Raw genomic sequence first — 16,968 nt, forward strand, 5'->3', positions numbered from 1 at the left:
TATTCATGTATATTAACCAAATCCGAGTTAGAATCACTTACCCTGATGAAGTTCTTAAAAAACTGACGAAATATCGTCTCAAACCGAGCTCCCAAAATCCAAAAAAGAAATAATAACCTAAACCTCAGATATATAGTACATCCTCTGAACTCCCAATGTACGGTCCGCACAATTCCATGTGCGGCCGCACCTCCCAGCTTTTGCGGTCGCACAAAACTTGTGCGGCCGCACTCTTGGTGACTGCACTGCCAGGCTTTGGTATTGTGGCCATAACATTTTCTACATATGTCTAAATGATGACTGCTTTACTTTTCTGGAAACTAGACATGAAGGGCTACGATTTTCATTTTTGAATCATCTCACAGTTCCTCGTAGATCAAAAGATAAAAGCTTCCAAAGTCGGACCAGCGAATCTGAGAGTTCATGAGTGCGGCTGCACATAAAATTGTGCGGTCCGCACACTCCTCTGCGGACTGAAGTGCGGCTGCACCAAAATTGTGTGGTCCGCACAATGCCCCTGAGGTTCGCACTTCCCTTTTGCCTTAGCACTCCCAAAATGTGTGGTCCGCACTTCCAAAGACCCCCAGAATAACATTAGAGTGCCGAAAATCCCGTACTCGTTCAAAACTCACCCCGAAACTCACCTGAGGCCCTCGGGACCTTAACCAAACATACCAACAAATCCTAAAACACTATACAAACTTAGTCGAGACCTCAAATCACATCAAACAACGCTAAAATCATGAATCATACTCTGATTCAAACTTAAAGAACTTGAAACTTTCGAATTCGACAACCGATGCCGAAACCAACCAAACCACATCTGATTGATCCCAAATTTTGCACACAAGTCAAACTCAACATTATGGACCTACTCCAACTTTTGAAATCGGAATCCGACCCAGATATCAAAATTTCCACTACCGGTCAAAAACTCCAATAATTCAACTTTCGCCATTTCAATCCTAATTGAGCTACAGACCTCCAAACCACAATCCGGACACGCCCCTAAGCTCAAAATCACCCAACGGAGCTAACTGAATTCCATTTCGGATTCGTCTTCACACTGTTCTGACTACAGTCCAAATTCTAAGACTTAAGCTCCCATTTAGGGACTAAGTGTCCCAAAACACTCCAAAAAACAAAACGAAACCTCCCGACAAGTCACAATAGTAGAAAATAGATATGGGAAAAGCAGTTAATATGGGATCGGGGCTATAACTCTCAAAACGACTGGCCGGGTCGTTATATCCTTTCCCTCTAAAAACAATCGTTCGTCCTCGAACGAGCATAAAAATATACCTGAAGTTGTGAAAAGGTGAGGGTAACGACTGCGCATAACATGCTCGGCCTCCCAAGTTGCCTCCTCGATCGACTGTCCCCTCCACCGAACCTTCACGGAAGCAATATTCTTTGACCTTAGCTTTCTGACTTGCCTGTCTAAAATAGCCACTGGCTCCTCAACATAAGTTAGATCCTTGTCCAATTAGACTGAGCTGAAATCCAACACATGGGAAGGATCGCCGCTATACTTCCAGAGCATCGAAACATGAAATACCGGATGAACTCCTGCTAGGCTGGGAGGTAAGGAAAGCTCATAAGCAATTACCCCAACTCGCCGCAACACCTCAAAGGGACCAATAAACCTTAGGCTCAGCTTGCCCTTCTTCCCGAACCTCATAACGCCCTTCATAGGCGAAACCCGGAGCAAGACCCGCTCTCCAACCATGAATGCAACATCGCAAACCTTTCGGTCCACGTAACTCTTCTGTCTGGACTGGGCTGTGCGAAGTCTATCTTGAATCACCTTAACCTTCTGCAAGGCATCCTGAACCAAGTATTTACCCAATAATCTAGCCTCGCCCAGCTCGAACCAACCCACTGGAGACCGACACCGCCTACCATACAAAGCCTCATACGGTGCCATCTGAATGCTCGATTGATAACTGTTGTTGTAGACAAACTCTGCAAGTGGCAAGAATTGATCCCAAGCACCCCCAAAATCTATGACACAAGCGTGAAGCATATCCTCCAGTATCTGAATAGTGCGCTCGTACTGTCCGTCCGTCTGAGGGTGAAATGTTGTACTCAACTCAACCCGAGTACCCAACTCATGCTGTACAACTCTCCAGAACCATGATGTAAAATGCGTACCCCAGTCAAAGATGATAGATACCGGTAAGCCATGAAGCCTGACAATCTCGCGGATGTAAGTTCGAGCCAGCTGCTCGAAAGAATAAGTAGTCATCACAGGAATGAAATGAGCTGGCTTGGTCAGCCTATCCATAATCACTCAAACTGCATCAAACCTCCGCCGAGTCCGTGGGAGTTCAACAACGAAATCCATAGTGATCCACTCCCATTTCCACTCCGGAATCTCTAACTTCTGAAGCAACCCACTCGGCCGCTGATGCTCATACTTCACCTGCTGGCAATTTAGGCACCAAACCACATACTCTACTATGTCCTTCTTCATCCTCCTCCACCAGTAATGCTGCCTCAAGTCCTGATACATCTTCGCGACGCCCGGATGAATAGAGTAGCATGAGCTATGAGCTTCCTGAAGAATCAACTCATGCAATCCATCTACATTAGGCACACATAGTCTGCCATGCATCCTCAATACGCCATCATCCCCAATAGTGACCTCCTTAGCATCACCGTACTGAACCGTGTCCTTAAGGACAAGAAGATGAGGGTCATCATATTGACGCTCCCTGATACGATCATAAAGAGAAGACCGAGAGACCACACAAGCCAATACTCGACTCGGCTTATAAATATCCAATCTCACAAACTGGCTGGCAACTCATGGGCCTTTCTACTGCTGGTAGATATGCTATACTCCCCAAACTCTCCGCTCGGCAACTCAAAGCATCAGCCACCACATTGGCCTTCCCGAGATGGTACAAAATGGTGATATCATAATCCTTAAGTAGCTCCAACCACCTCCACTAATGCAAGTTAAGATCTTTTTGCTTAAACAGATGCTGCAAACTCCGATGGTCAGTGTAAATCTCACAAGGAACACCATATAAATAATGCTGCCAAATCTTCAAGGCAGGAACAATAGCTGCTAACTCAAGGTCATGGACATGATAGTTCTTTTCATGCACCTTCAGCTGTCTGGACGAGTAGGCAATCACCCTACCGTCTTGCATCAACACCGCGCCAAGACCAAATCTGCGATGCATCATAATATAAAACCCCGAACCTGTAGGCAATACCAATACTGGGGCTGTAGTCAAAGCTATCTTGAGCTTCTGAAAGCTCTTCTCACATTCCTCTGTCCACTTGAACGGAGCACCCTTCTGGGTCAATCTGGTCTTAATAGTTGTTCATAATCAATTACAGAATCGTCAATTAACTTCATGTTAACATAAATCTTGTTTCAAACCTTTATAATGATGATAACGAGATGCGAGGCATAAAGACCTCAAAATTATTTACCCGAATTAACGAGTCACATTTAACGCCACCTGGGCGGTCACCTACCTTGCAGGTTAAAACTCAATATTACCCCATGAATTTGGCAAGTATGCACAGAGAATTCCATACAAAAATTTTCAAATAAGCCTAACAGGCATGACTCCCTATTAGTACTATAGTACAAATTTAATTTCACAAGGGAGAATTTAAACACAAGATTTTTTTATCATAAGGATCTCATCCTTATATAACTTCCACCGCAGCTCGTCGCCCGGTTTAAATATATCAATTTATTTTAAAATGTGAGGATCTCGTCCTCAGTTCTAAATCACAAGTAATATGCACATCGTGCCAATCAAAACTTTTTATTTTCTAATTTTAAATAATTTCTGTTAAACAAAAATCACAACACATAATGAACCCCACACGGTAGAGCATATAATTCATAATTTGTAATTAATTATCTGGAAATTACATCAATACGTATCGAAATGAGTACCAGAAAGACATCTTTAGCCTCACAGCTCTTATTAGAGTCCAACATGGAATAATAGGCGTAGTTATCTCCATAGAACCTCCCAATAGGAGTAAACACATAAGTAGATTATAGAATTACGAAGCTTACTCATAAGTGGAGCACAATAGGAGGACTCGTCTCGATACTAAGAACCAGATCAAGTTAAAGAAATTATTCCTTTATATTAAATCGAGGTCGTACTTGTAACGACACCATCTGATGTAGCGACCTCTACCATACCATAAAACAAATATATCAATGGCTGGGCCTCTACCTCTAGGAAACCTTCTACCCCGTCTGTTCTCCACCCATAACTGGTCGTGTGGGTGGTGTAGTAATTGCAATGGGGCACGTAGCCTGAGTGCTTTGATGATATATGTCTCTCCCAAGTCTGGGACAATTTGCTCATGATGTGCCTACTATCACCGCATTCATAACAACCCATTTGCGGGTTTGGCTGCTCATACTGAGTCTGTACTAGATAACTGAAATAACCATTGTAGTAAACTCGTGTTAGTGGTGCATTACAAGAACTTATTGGAGCTCCCGAGTAATCCGATGTGCGGATTGGGCTGGCTGACTGCCCGAGCCCGGCCACAATGATTCATACTTGCAGAGTAAAATCCACTGAATCCTCCAAAACCTCGAGACTTCTTGGTCTCCTTAGTTCACCCCGAACACGTTCTAATAACTTGGTAATTTCTACCACTAGCGAAAATAAAGTATCAGCCTATAGCTCCCGAGTCGTACAAAATTTTACGATCATAATTGAGTCCTTTAATGAGTCTGTGGACTCGCTCTCTAGCTGTAGGAACCATAGTAGGAGTATGACGGGCTAACTTAATGAACTTGATGGCATATTTTGACACCGTCATGGTGACCTGACATAACTGTTCAAACCCTATGCGCCACGTATTACGGAGAGTCCAGGAAACAAACTCTTTGATTATTCTTTGGGGTAACCATTATTCCTATTTATACTGAACAATCACAAAACTAGAGCTTCATACAGACAAATCTTTGCACGAACCACATAGTCCAGAATCTCGTCAACCAATGTACTTCCTCCGAAGCACCCTAAAATCTGTAACCATGACGTCCACGCTTAGTAGAACTTCTGTAAATTTAAAGTTGTGTCTCTAACTCCTTTGGTACTGAAGTATAGGATTATTAAGGAGGTAGACATACCGCAAGTCCCAACCTTATGCTCTACAACATCTCAGGCCTTAAACATGTGTAAATTTGGGAAACTTTCAGTACCACATATATACCTTTAAAACCGAAACTGATATAACACATGACCCTACAATCCATCCATTGATAGTGGACTACCCCACTCGGTGCGAAGTTATAGGTCACAATGTTCGATGATCCACAATATTAACCCTCCCAGCTCGTATAAATCAACCAGATGCCAAGATCCGTTGCAACCCTACATGATTCACTGGGTGATCTCTCAATACGTCTGCATCTTCAGTCGAAATCACACGTTGAGGCAATGCTTGATTATCTCTAGCTCTCTCTAGTCCATCTGCGGCATCACGAACCGTCGACACACAACTGATACCGAGTGCGCAATATCATACACGAGTGGATGCAAAGAAATATGAGATATACGTTTCAAGCTAAATTAATGTTGCATGATAAGGATTGAAAGAAGTAAACATTTTCCTAACAGTTCCATAGCCTCTTGAAGAAAAGTACAGATGTCTCTGTACCGATCCGCGAGACTCTAATAAACTGGCTTGTGACTCACGACACCTATGAACCTAGAGCTCTGATACCAACTTGTCATGACTCAATTTCCCCTCCGTGTGACGTCGTGATGGCACCTAGTCTCTACAACTAGGTAAGCCTAACATTTGCAAAATAATGAAATGAAAACATAAATTTAACCAACTATTCAAAAATATACAAAAATCCCAAAACTCGGAACATCGTGAATCACAAACTACAGAAGGAAATCTAGTGTCTCTTTACATAAGAGTCTAACAAAATAAAAATACAGAGATAATGGACATGGGGAAGAGTAGAAGGGGACTTCGAGGTCTACGGACGCGATAGATATACCTTGAAGTCTCCAAAGCTGTCCCGGCTCACTGATAGCGCGGCTGATAAGGAGCCCCTGGATCTTCACACGAAATACATGTGCAGAGAGTAGCATGAGCATACCACAATCGGTACCCAGTAAGTGCTAAGCCTAACCCCGCTCGAGTAGTGACGAGGTCAGGTCAGGGCCCTACTGGAATATGATAATAAAGCAAGGCAAGAATGAAATATCACAATAAAATAAAGACTGAAATTTAACAAGAATGAAAACATAGAAGACAATAGCTCAGTACACAGAGATAACAACAGGGGATATCCCGAGATACCGTCTCGTAGTCCCAAACATAAATGTGCAGGGGGATCTACTGGAATACCGTTCCATAGTCCCAAAGTAAATATGCAAAATAAGGGGGATCTACTGGAATACCGTTCCGTAGTCCCAAAGTAAATATGCAGAGCAGGGGGATCTATCGGAATACCGTTCCGTAGTCCCAAAGTAAATATGCAGAGTAGGGGGATATACCGGAATACCGTTCCGTAGTCCCAAAGTAAATATGCAGCTCAAACAATAGAACTCGACAATTTACAACACGAAATCTTACAAATTAGACTAAGTACAAGTCAAGGAAAAATAGGAAATCAATTACGCATGCTTCACAGAGTTCAATTAGGAAGCTAAGGCACGTAAACATGCGATATTAGATTAAACAGGATAGCTACACATATTGGGATAGTTCAAATAAGAATGAAGACATGCTAATGCTCATTTAAACGGTATAACTAAATTTAAAAGAAGAATAGATTACTACTTAGTAAAATAAATTGGGGTTTTTTACAGCAATTAGCCCGTATACATACTCGTCATCTCACATACACGTCGCTCACATATCAAAACAGTACCAAATCCTAATGGGGTTTCCCCCCACAAGGTTAGGCAAGCCACTTACCTCGAACCAAGCTCAGTCAATCGGTAATAATGCCTTTTCCATGAATATCCGATTCCGAATGGCCCAAATCTAGCCAAAAACAATTACATATCATAAATACAACTATAATAAACTAATCTCATTAATGAAATCAAAATTTTAATAAAAATTCCGAAATTTGTCCTAGAAAGTCGACCCGGGACCACATCTCAGAATCGGGTAAAAGTCACAAAATATGAACACCCATTAACTCACGAGTCCAACCATACCAAAATTAGCCAATTCCGATCACAACTCGACCTTCAAATCCTAAATTTATGGTTTATGCAGTTTCTACAATTTCCCCCAAATTTCCATCTCAAAGTACTAATTAAATGATAAAATCAGTGATATATTCATGTATATTAACCAAATCCGAGTTAGAATCACTTGCCCCGATGAATTTCTTGAAAAACCTACGAAAAATCGTCTCAAACCGAGCTCCCAAAGTCCAAAAATGAAATAATAACCTAAACCTCGGATATATAGTACATCCTCTGAACTCCCAATGTGCGGTCTGCACAATTCTATGTGCGGCCACACCTCCCAGCTTCTACGGTCGCATAAATATTGTGCGGCCGCACTCTTGGTGACTGAACTGCCAGGCTTTATTATTTTGGCCATAACTTTCTCTACGAATGTCCAAAAGATGACTTCTTTACCTTTCTGGAAATTATACACGAAGGGCTACAATTTCGTTTTAGAATCATTTCACAATTCCTCGTAGCTCACAAGATATAAGCTTCCGAAGTTGGACCAGTGAATCTGAGATTTCATGAGTGCGGCCGCACACTCCTCTGCGGACTGAAGTGAGGCCGCAGCAAAATTGTGCGGTCCGCACAACTCCCCTGAGGTCCACACTTTCCTTTTGCCTCAGCACTCCCAAAATGTGCGGTCCGTACTTCCAAAGATCCCAGAACAACATTAGAGTGCCGAAAAGCCCGTACTCGCTCAAAACTCACTTTGAAACTCACCCGAGGCCGGCAGGACCTCAACCAAATATACCTACCAATCCTAAAACACTATACAAACTTATTCGAGCCCTTAAATCACATCAAACAATGCTAAAATCACGAATCATCTTCCGATTCAAACTTAAAAAACTTGAAACTTCTAAATTCGACAACCGATGCTGAAACCAACCAAACCACATCTGATTGACCCCAAATTTTGCACACAAGTCAAAATCAACATTACAGACCTACTACAACTTTCGGAATCGGAATTCGACCCAGATATCAAAAATCCTACTACCGATCCAAAACTCCAAAAATTCAACTTTCACCATTCCAATCCTAATTGAGCTACGGACCTCCAAAACACAATCCGGACAAGCCCCTAAGCCCAAAATCACCCAACGGAGATAATGGAAATGACGAAATTCCATTCCGGATCTCCAAATTCTAAGACTTAAGCTCCCATTTAGGGACTAAGTATCCCAAAACACTCCAAAAACCAAAACGAAACCTCCCGGCAAGTCACACTAGCAGCAAATAGATATGGGGAAAGCAGTAAATATGGGATCGGGGCTATAACTCTCAAAACGACCTGCCGGATCGTTATAGTATGGATCGGGTTACGCGCCTCAACAAGCCTTATGGCTATATATATGTTTATGGGATCGAGATACATGCCGCAACGATATAGCGCTTGGGCTGAAGGAGCCCCTTCGGAGTCTGCACATACCCTCAGTAAGCGCAGGTACCTATTGAGTGCGAGTGCTGAGTGTTGAGTGGATGGGAGGCCTGAGTGACTGTGGCCCTCAGAGGATGCATTTGATTTCATATTTGTTGCACTTAGCTACCATGTACCACTGTCTTGATAATTTCTGAAAGATATTGCACTATGTTTCAGTTGGACTTGACAAGAAATTACTGGTTTGACCTTAATTGTTGAACTTGAAAGCATGCTTACCTTCAGTTCTTTATTTAGTGTTGTTACTTGCTGAGTTACTTGTACTCATACTACATCCTGTACTTTGTGTGCAGATCCAGGTGTTCCCAGACATGGTGGGTGTTGATTTTCCCGCACAGATGATATTTGGAGATTTTTGAGGTAGCTGTCAGCGTTTCGTAGACCTTGTTTCTCCTTCCATACCTTTCCACTTATTGTATTAGGTCTCAAACTATGTCAGGCAGTGTTTTCCAAACTTGTGATGTATAGATGCTCATGTACTCAGTGACACGCCAATGTTGGGAATTTTTGCGTTGTATTTTGGATTTTCTATCCTATTTATGCGAAGTTATTATCATTTAAACTGTTTTAAATCCATTTTCTATTAAGTGTTGGAGTTATTTCTTAAATGTCGGCTTACCTAGTACAACGATAGGCGACATCACGACCGGTTAGGATTTTGGATCGTACCAGGGTCAGATTTGTGTGCCTAATGTGGATGGGCTACAAGAGTTAATTCTTGAGAAGGCCCACAGTTTGCGGTATTCCGTTCATCCGGGTGCCACGAAGATGTACAAGGACTTGAGGCAGCATTATTGGTAGGGAAGAATGAATAAGGATATAGTGGGGTTTGTAGCTCGGTGCCTTAACTGTTAGCAGGTAAAGTATGAGCATCAGAGGCCAGATAGATTGCTTCAGAGGTTAGAGATTCCAAAGTGGAAATAGGAGTAGATCACCATCGATTTTGTAGTTGGGCTCCCACGGACTTCGATAAAGTTCGATGTTATTTGGGTGATTGTGGATCGGCTGACCAAGTTTGCGTACTTCATTCCAATTGGGACTACTTATTCTTCGGAGTGGTTGACTGAGATTTACATTTAAGAGATTGTTCGCCTCCACGGCATGCCAGTTTCCATCACTTTAAATCAGGGCACGCAGTTCACATCGCAGTTCTGGAGAGCCGTGCAGTGAGAAATGGGTACCCAAGTTGTGTTGAGCACAACATTTCACCCTCAGATGGACGGACAGTCCTAGCAAACTATTCAGATATTGAAAGATATGCTACGCGCTTTTGCCATTGATTTTAGGGGTTCTTGGGATCAGTTTCTACCACTCGTGAAGTTTGCCTACAACAACAACTACCAGTCAAGCATTCATATGGCTTTGTATGAGGCTTTGTATGGTACACAGTGTAGATCTCCGATGAGTTGGTTTGAGCCTGGATAGGCTAGGATATTGGGTACTAACTTGGTCCAGGATGCTTTGGACAAGGTTAAGATGATTTAGGAGCGGCTTCGCATGATGCAGTCTAGACAGAAGAGTTATGCCTGCAGGAAGGTCCGTGACATTTCTTACATGGTTGGGGAGAAGGTACTGCTCAAGGTTTTACCCATGAAGGGTGTTATAAGGTTCGGAAAGAAGGGAAAGTTAATCCCTCGATATATTGGGTCATTTGAGGAGCTTCGGAGGATTGGAGAGGTGGATTACAACCTTGCCTTGCCACCTAGTTTGTCGCGTGTACTTCTACTATTTCATGTTTCTATGCTCCGAAAGTATGTCGGTGATCCATCTCATATTTTGGATTTTAGCATAGTTCTGTTGGCTGGTGATCTGACTTATGATGTGGAGCCGGTGTCCAGTTTGGATAGGCAGGTTCAAAAGTTGAGGTCAAAGCAAATAGCTTCAGTAAAGGTGCAGTAGAGAGGTTAGCCAGTTGAGGAGGCTACTTGGGATACCGAGCGGGAGATGCGTAGTAGATATCCACACCTATTTGAGACTCCAAGTCTGTTGCTAGACCAGTTCAAGGACGAACGTTTGTTTAAGATGGGGAAGATGTAAGACCCGACCGATCATTTTGAGAGTTGTAGCCCTGTTCCCACATTTACTGCTCATTTTGTACTTTATAGCTATTATGTGACTTACCGGGGTAGAATGAAATGAGACACTTAGTCTCAAGGTTGAACGCATAAGTTAAAAGGATGACCGGATGTTGATCTTTGCGTAAACGACTCCGAAATGGAGTTTTGATGGTTCTGTTAGCTCTATTAGGTGATTGTGAACTTAGCAGCGTGTCCAGAATGTGAATTGGAGGACCATAGTGGAATTAGGCTTACAATGGCGGAAGTTGAATTTTTGGGAAGTTTGACAGGGAGAGGACTTTTTGATACCGGGGTCGGATTCCAATTCCGGAAGTTGGAGTAGGTCCATAATGACATTTTTGACTTGTGTGCAAAATTTGAGTCAATCGAACATGATTTAATAGGTTTCGACATCGTTTTTAGAAATTGAGAGTTTAATGTTCATTAGGCTTGAATCTATGTGCGATTTGTGTTTTTGATGTTGTTCGAGGTGATTTGAAGGCTTGACTAAGTTGGTATGTTTGGTTGAGGTCTCGAGGGCCTCGGGTTGGTTTCAGATGGTTAACAGATCAATTTAAAGTTTGAGGGAAGTGCTAAAGCTCACTAGCTTCTGGTGTAACCGCACCTGCGGAGTGGGAACCGCTGATGCAATCTCACAGAAGCGGGAGGTGAACCGCAGAAGAGGCCCGCGAGGAGGTGAACAGAGGTCGCAGGTGCTAGGTCATTTCTGCACCTGCGATGTCGCAGATGCGGTTTGATTTATGCAGAAGTAGGGCTTGGCTGGCCTAGGCAGGGTGCAGGTGCGAGGAATTTACCGCATCTGCGAGCCCACAGGTGTGAGCGGGGCTGCGCAGATGCGGAATTGAGAGAGGAGCATGTTTCAGCAGAAGCGGATGGAAGGCCGCAGAAGCGGTTCCGCATGTACAGAACTTGGAGCGCAGATGCAAGATTGAGGGATTTAAGTGGCTTCCGCAGAAGAGGGGAATTGACAGCAGAAGTGGTTCCACAAGAGCGGATATGGGGCCGCAAGTGTGAAAAGCCTGGGCAGATTATTAAAACAAGGAGTTCGCAATTTTGGCTTCATTTCAAACACTTCATGCACTGTTTAGGCGGTTTTTGAGAGTGTGTTCGAGGGGATTCTTGAAGTAAGTTCCTTTTGCATATTTTTGATAAATAATATTGCTTCCCCGTTGATTTTCCCACGTAGTTGGTGTGTATTTAAGGTGTAGATTGGGAGTTTGAGGCTAGGGATTTGGAGAGTTTTGATTTGGGGATTTGGGTGACAATTTGGTGTCGGATTTTGATAAATTTGGTGTGGTTAGACTCGTGGTTGATTAGGCTTTCGGTTTTTGTGACTTTTGTCAGATTTTGAGATGTGGGACCGGGGGTCGGCTTTGAGCCAATTTCGGATTTTTGCTTAATAACTTCATAATATTTTAGTGAAATTGATTCCTTTAGCTCGTGTTGATTGTATCGAATTAATTGTGGCTAGATTCTAGGCATTCAGAGGCCGATTTGCATGGCAAAAGCATATTGGAGTAGAGATTTTCTCTGATTGAGGTAAGTAACAGTTCTAAATTTGGTTCTGAGGGTATGAAACCCCGTATTATGTGTCTTGTGATTGGTTTGGAGGTGACGCACATGCTAGGTGACGGGCGTGGGGCGTGCACCGTGGAAATTATGACTTTGTCCGTTCCATGGAACTATGAAGTTGAATAATCTGTTGTTAGCTATATGCTCTTCATGTGTCATCGAAATTTGACTGCAAATCATGTTAAAAATCATGTTTAGACTAAAGGTTGGTACTGTAGGAACCCCCAGAGGTCGTGTACTTGTTGAATTATTTGCTAATTGATGTCTTGTACTCAGCCACGAATTTTCTTGCATATCATATCTCAGTTTCTTCTTGTTTCTTGTTGATACATTGTATCGTTTCTGTTTGGGCTGATTTTTATGATTTCTGAGTACCCGTGAGACTGGAGAGGTTGGTGACTGAGTTAGGGCCTGAGTGCCGAGCGATGAGCGATATGTATATATATGGATCGGGTTGCACGCTGCAACGAGCCTTAGAGCTATATATATGTGGAGCAGATTGCATGCCACAACGAGCCTTAGGGCTATTTATGTATGGATCAGGTTGCACGTCGCAACGAGCCTTATGGCTATATATATGTTTATGGGATCGAGCTGCACGCTGCAACGATATAGTGCTTGGGCTGAAGGAGCCCCTCCGGAGTCTGCACACACCCCTAGTGAGCGCAGGTACCTATTGAGTGCGAGTGCCGAGTGTTGAGTGGATGGGAGGGCTGAGTGACTGTGGCCCTAAGAGGATGCATTTGATTTCATATTTGTTGACTTAGCTTCCATGTATCATTGTCTTGATAATTTCTGAAAGATATTGCACTCTGTTTCAGTTGAACTTGACAAGAAATTACTGCTTAGACCTTAATTATTGAACTTGAAAGAATGACTACCTTCAGTTCGTTATTTAGTATTGTTACTTGCTGAGTTGGTTGTACTCATACTACACCCTGCACTTCCTGTGTAGGTCCAGGTATTCCCGGACACAGTGGGTGTTGATTTTCGCACACAGTTGATTTTTGGAGATTTTCGAGGTAGCTGCCGGCGTTTCGTAGACCTTGTTTCTCCTTCCATATATTTTCACTTATTGTATTTGGTGTCAGACTATGTTAGATAGTGTTTTCCAGACTTGTGATGTATAGATGCTCATGTACTCAGTGACACCCCGATGTTGGAAATTTCCGCATTGTATTTTGGATTTTCTATCCTATTTATGAGAAGTAGTTATCATTTAAACTGTTTTAAATCCGTTTTCTATTAAGTGTTGGGGTTATTTCTTAAATGTCGGCTTGCCTAGTATCACAATAGGCGCCATCATGACAGGTTAGGATTTTGGATCATGACAGGTGATGAATTGAAATTTATCTTTTTCTTTTGCGAGGTAGTCGACTAACTTGCATTCTAGTGGACTGATATTTTCGAAACTAAATATAAGAAAGGAAATTATGGAAAGTAAATGGCACATAGTGTTTTTATACTGGTTTGTATTTAGAGTGAATCCTACATCCAGCCCCCTTGGGTTGCAAGGGTGCTCTCTTTCAAATATAAAGCGACTTAGTACAGATGAGTGGATGTTGTTATACATCAACAGCCTTTCGATCACTTTGTTCTTCTCTCTTACCGTTGATACCATGCCTCACCAGTGTACTTTTCCCTATCTCTCTCTCTCTTCTCTTCTTAGTTACACAAGAAATCTATGACAGACTACAATGCTTGTTTCAAGTAGAACGAAGAGATTGGTTTTGGTTTGATCAAAGTATATGGATCCTTGGCGTCTTCTATATAATATATATGGTGAGTTGGTCCCCATTCTTCATGGCGTGATAGTGTGATGATTGAGAAGCAACCCAAGGGAGTTGATTTTCATAATCAATCAAGATGATTTCATTCTAGAAATAGGATGGACTCTTCCTTTCGCTGCTTCCTTGATTTCCTTTTCCTTGTGAGTCGTTGGAGAGAATATTCTCAGAGGATATATTATACACCAAAAATAGAATGGACTCTTCCTTTCGCTACTTCCTTGATTTCCTTTTCCTTGTGAGTCATTGGAGAGAATACTTTCAGAGGATCTTCTATACTGGTTGATCGATGCCTTCCATAAATGATTGATTCAAGTATCCACATGATTGATCTTCTATATTGATCGATTGATCATCTTATGTTGATTGATTTATGCCTTCTATAAATAGTTAATTCAAATATCCAGTTTCCATAAAACGCATGGCTATAACTTGATTCTTGCATCCTTGATTTGTGCTTCCAGATCTTCTGTTAGAATCTTTTTCACATCCTGTGGGATTGGTTTCCTGCAAGTAGAATTAAGTTATTGTCTATCATTAGAATCCAAATCTAACAGAAAATCCCTTCAAGAATCGCCCAACTCCGAGGTCTCTAGCTCAAAATATGAAAAATGGGTTCAAACCCTCGATTTTTGTTATTTAACACTGCTGTCGAGTGATTCCTCTTTGCTATCACGGAAAGTCTCTCACGATCGCGAAGAACAAAACAAAGCTGCCCCCAAAATGGCCTTCGCAAACGCGGATAACTCCATGCGAACACGATCCACGGATTCACAAACCTACGCGATCGCAAAGAACAACTTCGCGCGACCCTAGCTGCCTCACTTCCTTGTACGCGAACGAGATCCGGTGTACGCGTTCGTGAAGCACAAGCTTCCGAACTTCTACGATTGTGTCCCTCACTATGCAAATGCGAAGAGAAAAAATTCAACAGCCCTCAAAGACCCTTCGCGGTCGCGGACCTATCCTCGCAATCGCATAGAAAGAAACTAGAACACATAACATCAGCAGACTTCAGCAATCTTCAAAGTCCAATTCCAATCCGTTAACCATCCAAAATTCACCTAAAGCCCCCGGGACCTCAACCAAACATACCAACAAGTCCTAAAATACGATACGAACTTAGTCGAGACCTCAAATCACATTAAACAACATTAAAAACATGAATCACACCCCAATTCAAGCCTGATGAACTTATGAACTTCTAACTTTTACATACGATGCCGAAACCTATCAAATCAATTTCGATTGACCTCAAATTTTGCACACAAGTCATAAATGACACAACGGACCTATTTCAACTTCCGAAATCAAAATTCGATCCCGGTAACTACAAAGTCAACTCTCGGTCTCAATTCTCCAACAAATGTTATCATCCCTTCTCGTAAAATATAACAAATGTACTATAAAATGATGAGTTCAATAGCATAGAAATTTCGTGTGGTGCAAAATGATAAAAGCTCATTTGATTTGTACGTCAAGGTGATCCCTAGAGGTCTCCTAACCGCTTCAAGAAGGCCTACTTCTTCGTAGCTTACTTTGTGGTTGTATGCCCTCCTGACATGTTTGGGGGAGCTCTTGGGTTTGCTTTGCTAATAACTACCTTGAGTAGAAGTGCGCAGTAGTATACTGAGTCATGATCAGGGGTAATTCATTTCAGTTAATTCAGTTTCCTTCAGTTACTCCTACTACTCATGATTAAACGATATTATCTGTTTCGCCTTTAAAATAAAATATAGACTAAAATAGTGTTAACTATCATTATTATTACATGATGCATTCATTTTAGCTCTTTTCATATTTTTGAGAAAATGTACTTGTGTATAGGTTACTGACACTACAATCATTAAAATTGTTCATTGGGTAATATGAGTAAATGAGTCTAAAAAGTGGGTAATCGGTGAATTGAATTCTTTAACAATTAGTGTATACAATTTGTGTTGAAAACTGTATATTATTTGAAAAAAAAAGTGTCCAGGTTTATACTTTTTGTTATAAAAAAGTAGAGTTCAGTTTGGTATTTCCTAATTGCTATCCATGAAAGGTATGTGACACCCGAGACGGAAGGCGGATCGATAAGAGCGGGTCAAATAGGATTAGTAGGAATTCTAGGTTAGCAAGTTTTTGAAGAAGTACATATATCACCTTAGGCGAACCCCACATCAGAATGAGAGAGAAAAGTAAAAATTTATAAGGTACATCACTACCCTGGTTAACCACATGTAGGGGTGGCAAATGACGGTTTTGGGCTAAATTTGGGCGGATCAAAATGGGTTGAACCAATAATTGGGTCATTGTTCAACTCTATCCAAAACTTACTTTGGGCTAAAATGGGTTGAACCAAGATGGACTAAACAATGGATCAATGCCTAACCCGCCCAATTTTACCCGCCAAATTCATTTTTTATGCAGGATTTGCTATGTGCTTTACATTTCTAATACGCATATAAGTTTAGACAAAATATAATTAGAAATTATGAGGCATATAGATACATTTCCTACACCGTTCTTTTGAGAAGAAACTATAAAAATGAAAGTACATCATTTATCTCATTTTCTAAAACAGATCATTATTAAGAAAGTTAAGAACCAATCTCAGAAATCATTTTAGAAAGTCAAAATATCTTCTTAATTGATTATAATATATTTTATGTAGAGTATATATATGCACCAGTAGAACTCTTTTGCTTAGTCGGCATTCTGGAAGTGCAGTTTTTTTAAATAAATACTATTAACATATAAAATGAGTTCTTAAATTATGCTCAAAGTTTTTGATAAGTAAATTAGTATAGCACCCCAAAGAAAATGTAAAACAACTTTTCATTGCATAATTACGTTAATTTATCATCCTTCTAGATGGGTCAATATGGTCAATT

Source organism: Nicotiana tabacum, chromosome 24 (genome assembly GCF_000715075.1).
Source record: "Nicotiana tabacum cultivar K326 chromosome 24, ASM71507v2, whole genome shotgun sequence".
In the NCBI taxonomy this organism is placed as follows: domain Eukaryota; kingdom Viridiplantae; phylum Streptophyta; class Magnoliopsida; order Solanales; family Solanaceae; genus Nicotiana; species Nicotiana tabacum.